This window comes from Pteropus medius, unplaced genomic scaffold (assembly GCF_902729225.1).
Source record: "Pteropus medius unplaced genomic scaffold, Ma_sr-lr_union100, whole genome shotgun sequence".
In the NCBI taxonomy this organism is placed as follows: Eukaryota; Metazoa; Chordata; class Mammalia; order Chiroptera; family Pteropodidae; genus Pteropus; species Pteropus medius.
The window spans coordinates 20,545,155-20,553,602 of record NW_024340696.1 but is presented as its reverse complement, the minus strand read 5'-3'; the positions used below and the strand labels follow the sequence as shown (position 1 = coordinate 20,553,602).

Genomic DNA, 8,448 nt, shown 5'->3' with positions numbered 1-8,448 from the left:
TAAATAATAATAATAAACTTAAAAAATAAAAAAGGAAGACGAGCATACAAAGCAATGAAAATTCATCAGGAGAAGGGCAAAGATAAAGCTGGAGGCAGAATGTAGGACTAGTTCATGAATCCCAGTTATGGACTTTGGGGTTTATCCTACAGACAATGGGGAATCATCAGAAACACTAGTCAATTGGAAAGCAAAAGAGGTTGGACTAGTGTTAACAGACCAGAGGAGGGGTGACCGACTAGGACACGAATACCTCACCGGATGATGTATGGCAGCAAGGAGAGCGTTACTGTCTCCGTGTTAGGTATCTCTCCATCGCCTTCGAATGCTTTTGTCTTTCTCCTGCAGCTTTCTTTCATTCCATCTCCTTTTGCTCTCTTTTCTTTCTTGGTCTGCAGAACAGCTTCCTTGCCACTCTGCCTCCCTTCGGAGTCTTCAGAAGAGCTGTCCCCTGGCACTCAGCTCCCCCTCTTACTTCTGCTTCCTCCCATCCCATGTGCCCCCGCAAGTGGCAACAGAAGGACAAACCATCCCTCTGCCCAAAGTGCCCACTTATGCTCTGACACAACATTCTCTGCAATCCAGCCTTCCAGCCCCTCAGGGCATCACCGAGAATGTGCACTGACTGACTGCAGACTCTCTTGGTCCATGCTGGATTTTGTCCAAGGTGAATGAGTTCTGTGTATAGCAACACAGCCCCTTGTACAATGAGACTCCAGGGCACCTGAGACCTAGAGTCAGGTGACATCCACTCATGTCACAAAGCTTCCTTTCACCAGCAATGGGGACAGGTTGAGGTGATTAAGAACCATCATGAACCAGAAGGGAATCACTGATAGAGTTTATGATTACGGAGACAAAGAGAGGGCCAAGGCCAGCCAGAAACTCTCTGATCAGCCGGGGGATTTTACCAAGAAGCCATTCATGGAAGAAAGCACTGCTAGCATGCCGGCTCCTGGGTTTACATTCAGGTTTTTTCGGTCATATCTATGTGATATCTAGAAAATTCTTTAACCTCTCAGAGACTCTAGGTCCAAAGGTAGCATGGAATTAATACTTATGTCACAGGTACATACCATACATGCCACTTCGAGCCCATCCCGGGACAACTTAAGTTCCCATCCTCTGTGCTGCCTTGGATTCTTCTAAGAGATAGGAAATCCATCTCCCCAATCCACACACCCTTATGGTTGAAGGCCTGCTTCTCTGAGGACATTTTGGAATCACAGTAATTTTCACGCCGAATTATAATTGTTATGTAACTGTCTGCCCCACTACACTATGAGATTCCCGCAGGCACAGATTATGTCTCTCTATAATGCCACCTTTAGTGCTCACTTACGCACCTCCATGAAATAGCATTCAATGATTGCAAGTACGATGAAGGAAGACTGGATATAGATGTTCCCCAACCTTCTTAACACAGTATTAGGTACATTGTAGGTATTCAGTAAATATCCAAAGAACAAAGGTCCCCAAGAACTGAGACCACACCTTCTCCACCCCGGAATCCCACACCTAGCCCTGTGCTTGCCTCAGTCAAAGACCAGATAATGGGAGAGCACTTTGTAAAATGCCATGCGCTTCATAGCAACATTCCCTTTGCTTGAAAAGTAGACTCGCAATCGTTATGTAAAAGAATCACATGCTCACAAAACAAAACTCACCCCAGTGTTGCTGTGGTTTTGCTCTTCTCACCGCAGTTACCTTTTCTGTTCTGACCGCAGAGATGCAAACATGAGAACAGCCCTCAGCTCATGCAGGTTTCCCAGTTAGACCATCAGAAAGCTCCTCTCCGGAACTGCCAGGTGGAAAATCTGCTCCCCCTGCAGCCTCAGGCTTGGGAATGCTGAGACTAAGCCACTGGGCTCAATTCTACCTGCTTTAAAACCAGAACAAAGTAGACTGGCCCTCCCAAATGTTCCACAGAGAAATAAGAATCCTGGAAGCTGAGCCTTGAGTTCAAAGTGCTTGAGAGCTCCAGAGGGTAAGGCATGATGAGCAAGAGATCGGTCCCCAGAGAGCCATACCTTTCTTCTCCCTAATCAGGTAGACTACCTCATGGGAAGCAAGACCTGGTCCCTCAAATCTCAAACCTCCTTGTAGGTAACGTACCTTCAGAAGTCAACCGGAAATGTGAAAAAATTAAACTCACCCAATGTTTACAGGTCACTGACTCTGGATAGGGCTCTATGCTGTCCAGAAGTCAGTTTAATACGGCTCTTGCTTATCATGGACTCAATCATGTGGCTTTACACAAAATAACACCATTCAAAGGATGGGGCCAAGGAACATAAGCCTGAAGTTTCAGGAAGCGGATAGCACTTCCCTTGCTTTTGTTATGATGAGGGTATATATTAGTGGCTCTTGACAGGGTGTAATTTTGACCCCTAGAAGACAGTTGGCAATATCTGGAGCCATTTTTCATTATCACGACCTGGGCAGGGCAGGAGTGCTATTGGGTAGAAGACAGGGATGCTATAAAACATCCTACAATGCACAGGACAGACCCCACAACAAAAATTGTCTGATCCAAAAATCATACCACTGCTACTGAGATGCCCTACTATAGATGAAAGACAAATGACCCTGAACTGATAATTACTGAAACTCGGTATTGGTTACAGGTGAGTTCATTACCATGCTTTGACCACAACTGTATATGTGTCAAGTTTTCTGTAATAAAAGGTTTACAAATCCTATCATAGCACTTTATAAGATAAATGTGCTCTGCACTGGTGTTACTCGCCAATGTCATTAATTCAGCCTGGATTAAAACCAAATGTCAAGTGTTAACAGATGGTTAATAAGAAAGTAATGATGAGGTATTTTAAGATTTTTTTCTGAAGGTTTCCATATAATTGCTTTTGAGAGTACAAATACTGAATTAACTATTATCCTTTACATAGAAAAAAAAAACACAAGCCAAATGATTACATAAAAACTCCAACTATTTCAAACCTGTATGTATTCCATAATATGTCATCATGAAGTTGAGTTTCTGTGAAAATCCTGTCATCAAAATATTTTCTATAGTGAAAGATTTGGTTTAAGAAATCTAAGGTAGATAGATTATTAAACATGAGTCCATGAATGTTTGTTATAGAAAACTATAATTATTAAAATATGTGTGGTATAGAATTGTGTTTGTTCACCTGAAGTTATAAATTGCCTTTTTCATAAGAGTTTGATGTTATTTCCTAACCCAGTAAAGATTAACTCATCAACTCTGGCATACTTCTCCAGTTCCAATTAAACCCCACCATCATAAAAGATGTACAGTTTCTTTAAGAATTAGGACTGTGTCTATACACATTCTTCCTTGCAAAAACTTATTTGCAAGTAAAACAAATGAATGAATCGGTCAGCTTATGCTTCTTATTAAAAAATAGGGATGTCAAAGAATGTTTACAGCAGAGCTTATTCACAACAGACAAAAACTGAAATCAACCCAAATATCTATGAACAAGAGGTTTATTTTAGTTGTGGTATGTTTATGTTTAGAAGAACAAACTACTGTAACTCACAACACGATGAATCTCAAAAACATTATGTTAGGTGAAAGAAGCCAGACACATAAGGGTACATTTATAAAAGTTTAAGAATGAGTTAAACAGAAACCGTGATGATAGAAACTAGATCAGCAGTTGCCTCTGGGGAGTAGAGACTACCCAGAAAGGGCCATGAAAGGAGGTTCTGGGGTGACAGAAATATTCTACATCTTAGTTGGGATGTGGTTACTCGATATATAAGTTTGTCGAAACTCACTGGATTGTACACTAAAGGTCTGTGCATTTCATGACATGTTACCTCAATTAAAATTTTACCTCAGTGAAAGAAATAAAACCTGGCTGGGGCAGAGGGCCATGATGGAGGGAACACCTGGTCTGGGAGTCAGAATACCTGAGCTTGTGCCCAAGACTTCGTGCCTGATTCATTCAGGAGCAGAGATTGCGAGAGTCCCCCAATGCTTATTTTCTCCTTCTTCCTTCTACAGTACTAGGACCTCTGAATTTTTATCTGGGCACAAGCCCACCTGGACTAAAGATTACATTCCACAGCCTCCCTTACAATTTCAAAGGAGGGGACATGCACTTATTTTGTCCCTTCCTCTTTCCTGATGACAGGAATGCTGCCATGAGGACTGGAGTCCTACCGGACATCTTCAGCCATGAGGCAACTCTAAGAATAGAAGTTGTAAAGGATGGAGAAACAAGATAGGGTCCCCTTCCATCCTGAAGTGTCTACTTCCTGGCTTCTGTCTTGTATGAGATTCTGTTCCTTGCAACTAAAACCTAATCTAAATGATTTTACTCTCCAAAAATGTAGATTGGGAAGGATTAATCTATTTTCTATTTACAGCGAGGATTGCTATGAGACTCCAATGAAATAATGGATGTGCCAGGGCTGTGAAACATGCACAAGGTGTGAGGCAAATACAAGGAATATCAGTTATTCTACTAGTAAGTCCCAATGTGACTCCAGGTATTTCCATGCAGTTTGGAGAGTTGGTAAGTTTTATTACAAGATAATATATTAACATTACTTGTATTCACAAGAAGTTCTGTTTCCAAATTATCTCATGTCTGGCTCAAGCCTTCCCCAAGTGATGAAGGTAAATAACATTGACGACATTCCGATATCTTTTATTCATTAAGCAGTTATTGAGTGCCTACCCTGTGTCACTCATTACATTAGGTACTAAAGCAGAGCAATTCACCTAAAATCAATTCACCAACTAGAAATTTGCAGAGAACTAAATTAGCAACAATTAAGTGACAGAATGAACCAACTCAACAATTTAGCTATTGGGCAGATGACCAAAGACCTGCTTTCGCTTCCAATCAGCTCTACAACTTTCACTCTTGATTAAGAAGCCTTGAAATATTTGAATGGCAAACACGCGGAAAATCAACATTGAATGAACCTAGATCAACAAATGCATATAACATAAATGAACAGTTGAGCTATGCTGACCTGGCAGAAATTCGCGGACACCATTTCTAGATAGTTCCAATCAAGGGCAATACCTTCAGGGCATCAGGAAGGACACATCCATGTTCAAGTTCAACATAATCTTTATGCAATGTGAGGTAAGCATACCAAGGCTCATAAACATTAACCATTTTTAACCCAATTTGCTGACTTTTCTGCTCTCCATTGCTAAATGCATGTGCTAGTTCAACTGTAGAGAGTTTGTGCTATGTGCCAACCACAGATCTTCAGCAGCATATGACAATCAGCATTTATTCTCCTGTCTCTTCTTGTGAGCATAGAATACCTGAAGGTGCTGTAGCCACGTTGCAGCCATGAGGGGACAGGAAGGAGAACTGAAGAGGCACCAACCAAATGTTCTGGCATCACAGAATTAACAAACCAACCCTGGAACCACTGGCCTCCAAACTTCTTGTAAGCGATAAATGTTACTATGGCTTAAGCTAGGGGTTGGTGAACTTATTCTATCAGAGTTACATAGTAAATATCTGGGGTTTGCAGGCCATGCAGTCTCTGCCACAATGACTCAGTTATGCCACTATCACAAAGGCTGCCAGAGATTTAAAAAAATAATAATAATGGGTATGACTCTGGTCCAATACAACCTTATTTATGAACACTAAAAGTTGCAGTTCATATAACTTCCATGTGTCACAAAATATTATTCTTCTTTGGTTTTTTTTAACCATGTAAACACTTAAAAACCTTTCTTAGCTCACAAGCCACACAATGGGCTGGATTTGGCTTAAGCCATACCTCGGTGCCCAGATGACAACTCTATAGAAAAGGGAGGATCGTATAGAACTGTTCAGATTAAGATATTAATGGTTAATAATAGCCAGAGAGATTTCCATTCTAACTATACCCTACTCCCATGAAATAAAGTTCCCATTGCAGATTTTCAGACGCTGCAATCAAGTTGTGGGGAGCGAAGGTAATGAATAAAGTAGAAAAGCTTTCTCGGGACTCTCACAAGATCACACTGATGGGGAGGGGAAAAGCAACACGTAGACTTCTGTCTCCACGTGCCACCATCTTTCCACCTACAACAGCACGTTAACACTAAGAGGGAAAAGGGATGAAAGCAAGCTTCCACAGGTACATGACAGAGTGAGGATTCCAGTCCCTGGAGTCTATGCACTTGGCACTACGGACCACTGAAGCAAAGAAGGAATGCAACTCAGTTTTCCACACTCTACAAAATACAGACAGCTGTGAAAGGGCTAGGATTGATGCCACAGAGTATTAAAAGCTCATCTAAAATTCAATAAAAAAACATTCATAGGTTAACTTTTGCACTATTCCTTATAGTTGACCAAAAACAGAATGCATATTTGGTCACCCTGTACATGTGAATTTTTTTCATTTTCATTTTTATTCCACCCCTGAGTTCACTTTCTTGCCCCACAACCTCCTCGTGGTGATTTTCACCTCTGCATTTCTGAGGGTAGATGATGGGGTTCAGCATGGGGGTGACAAACGTGTAGAACACAGCCACCGGTTTCTCCTCAGTGAAAGTGGAGAAGGGTCCCATGTCGAGGAAGCTGGCAGGTGCAAAGAACAAGAGACCTCTGGGACATGAGAGGCACAGGTAGACAGGGCTTTGCGCCTGCCCTCTGCAGAGTGGATCCTCAGGTGGACCAGGAACACGACGTAGGAGGACACCAAGAGGAGGAAGGAGAACACAGAGATCAACCCACTGTCAGCCAACACAACACAACACAAGGTGTCAGTGCAGGCAAGCTTGAATAAGGGATGGAGGTCACAGGAGTAGTGGTCAGTCACACTGGGACCACAGAAGGACAGTTGGCCAGTGACAACCATCTGAACCATAGAGTGAAAAAAGCCATCCCCCCCACCACCACCACCAGGAACCAGCCACTAGAAGATGACGCACAGGCCGACCCATGATGGTGGTGTACTGAAGGGGCCTGCAGGTGGCCACGTAGTGGTCATAAGCCATTACCATGAGCAGGACAAACTTAGTAACTCCAACATGGAAAAAGAAGATCTGAGCCACACAGCCCTCCAGGGAGGTGGTTTTCATCTTGGCAAGTAAGTCTGTGATGAATTTCATGAAGACAGTAGAGGAGTAACTCATCTCCACCAGGGACAGGTAGCTAAGGAAGAAAGACCTAGGGGAATGCAGACTCTTACTGACGTGGACCATCACACGATGAGGCCGCAGCCCACCATTGTGGCCAGGTACACGGGAAGAAACACCACAAAGCACACCCTCTGCTCCTCTGGATCCTAGAAGAGGCCGGTGAAAATTAACTCAGTCATATTATTTGTACTGACCATGGTATCTATGTGAAGAAGACGGATCTCAGGGCAGAGCCCTGTGACAGGACAAACACAATCATAATACCAATCTTTCACATTCATTTGGCAATTACCTTTCACAGTATCTGTCCGGTTTATTTATTTATTCATTTGTTTGTTACTATAGCAAATGTTTACTCATACAGTACTCAATAGCCCACTCTGTGCAAGACACTAGTCAACCTGCCCCCCAAAAACTGTGATGCTCATATTACAAGTGAGAAGACTGAGGCTCGGAGAGGTCGTGCCATAGCCGTACCTCCCGGTAACAAATGGACCCAGAACAAGAACCGGATTGTTTTATTCTAACCAATATGTTATTTCAAGGAAACTACACTGAAAAAATAATCACCATTTTCAGCATTAATAACCATCTATGGTAATTAATAACAATTCTCCCATTCTCAATGTTCTCATCATGGCTTTGTGTCAGAAATTCTCAAGTGAACTTCTGCTTTCGAACCCCTCGTTTCCGCTTTTTATTCCCCAGAAATTCCAATCTCCTTGATATTTCTCCCTTTCTAAAGAGTATCTTTAATATTTTCTTTACATGAACTATATAAATTTCTAAATTTTTTCAGGCCCTATAGTTTTAGCCAATCCCACAGCTTCATGAATTTTTATACAAACATAGTTTTGAAAATTTTTGAAACCTGAGACCCAAAGTGAACATCTGAAAGTTGCTGAAAGTATAGCTCACTATCAAACAATAGTTCAAATATAATATATGGGGATTCACCAGTTCTATTGTGTCTGCCTTTCGATTTTTGCACCACTAGCAGACATTTTTGTCAGCAGGTGAGGTTTTATTTTAATTCAATTCTTTAACCAAACGTTTTCTTAATCACCATGTGCTTAGGTGAGTCGAGACATATGAAAGAAGACAGAAAGACGGCCCTCACCTCAGGAAGGTTGAAACTCTGTACAATTAAACAGCACGCTTATGAAATGAGGCAGAGAAACTCAAGGGTTTTCTCTGTTTTTAAAACTACTTTGAAGTATCTCTAAGTCCTTTTATTTTTTTTCTTATTCCACTGTGCTTCCACCCTTAAGTAAATTATCTATCTCCCACCCCACACATAGTTTGTCCCATAGTGAGAATTTGAAGACATACACGAGGTGAAAATA

General features: G+C 41.8%; 1 pseudogene; it reads right to left on the bottom strand.

Moving 5' to 3' along the window:
- Positions 1-6,369: 6,369 nt before the first annotated feature.
- Positions 6,370-7,980, bottom strand: LOC120604365 (olfactory receptor 4B1-like; annotated as a pseudogene).
- Between the last annotated feature and the right edge of the window lie 468 nt (positions 7,981-8,448).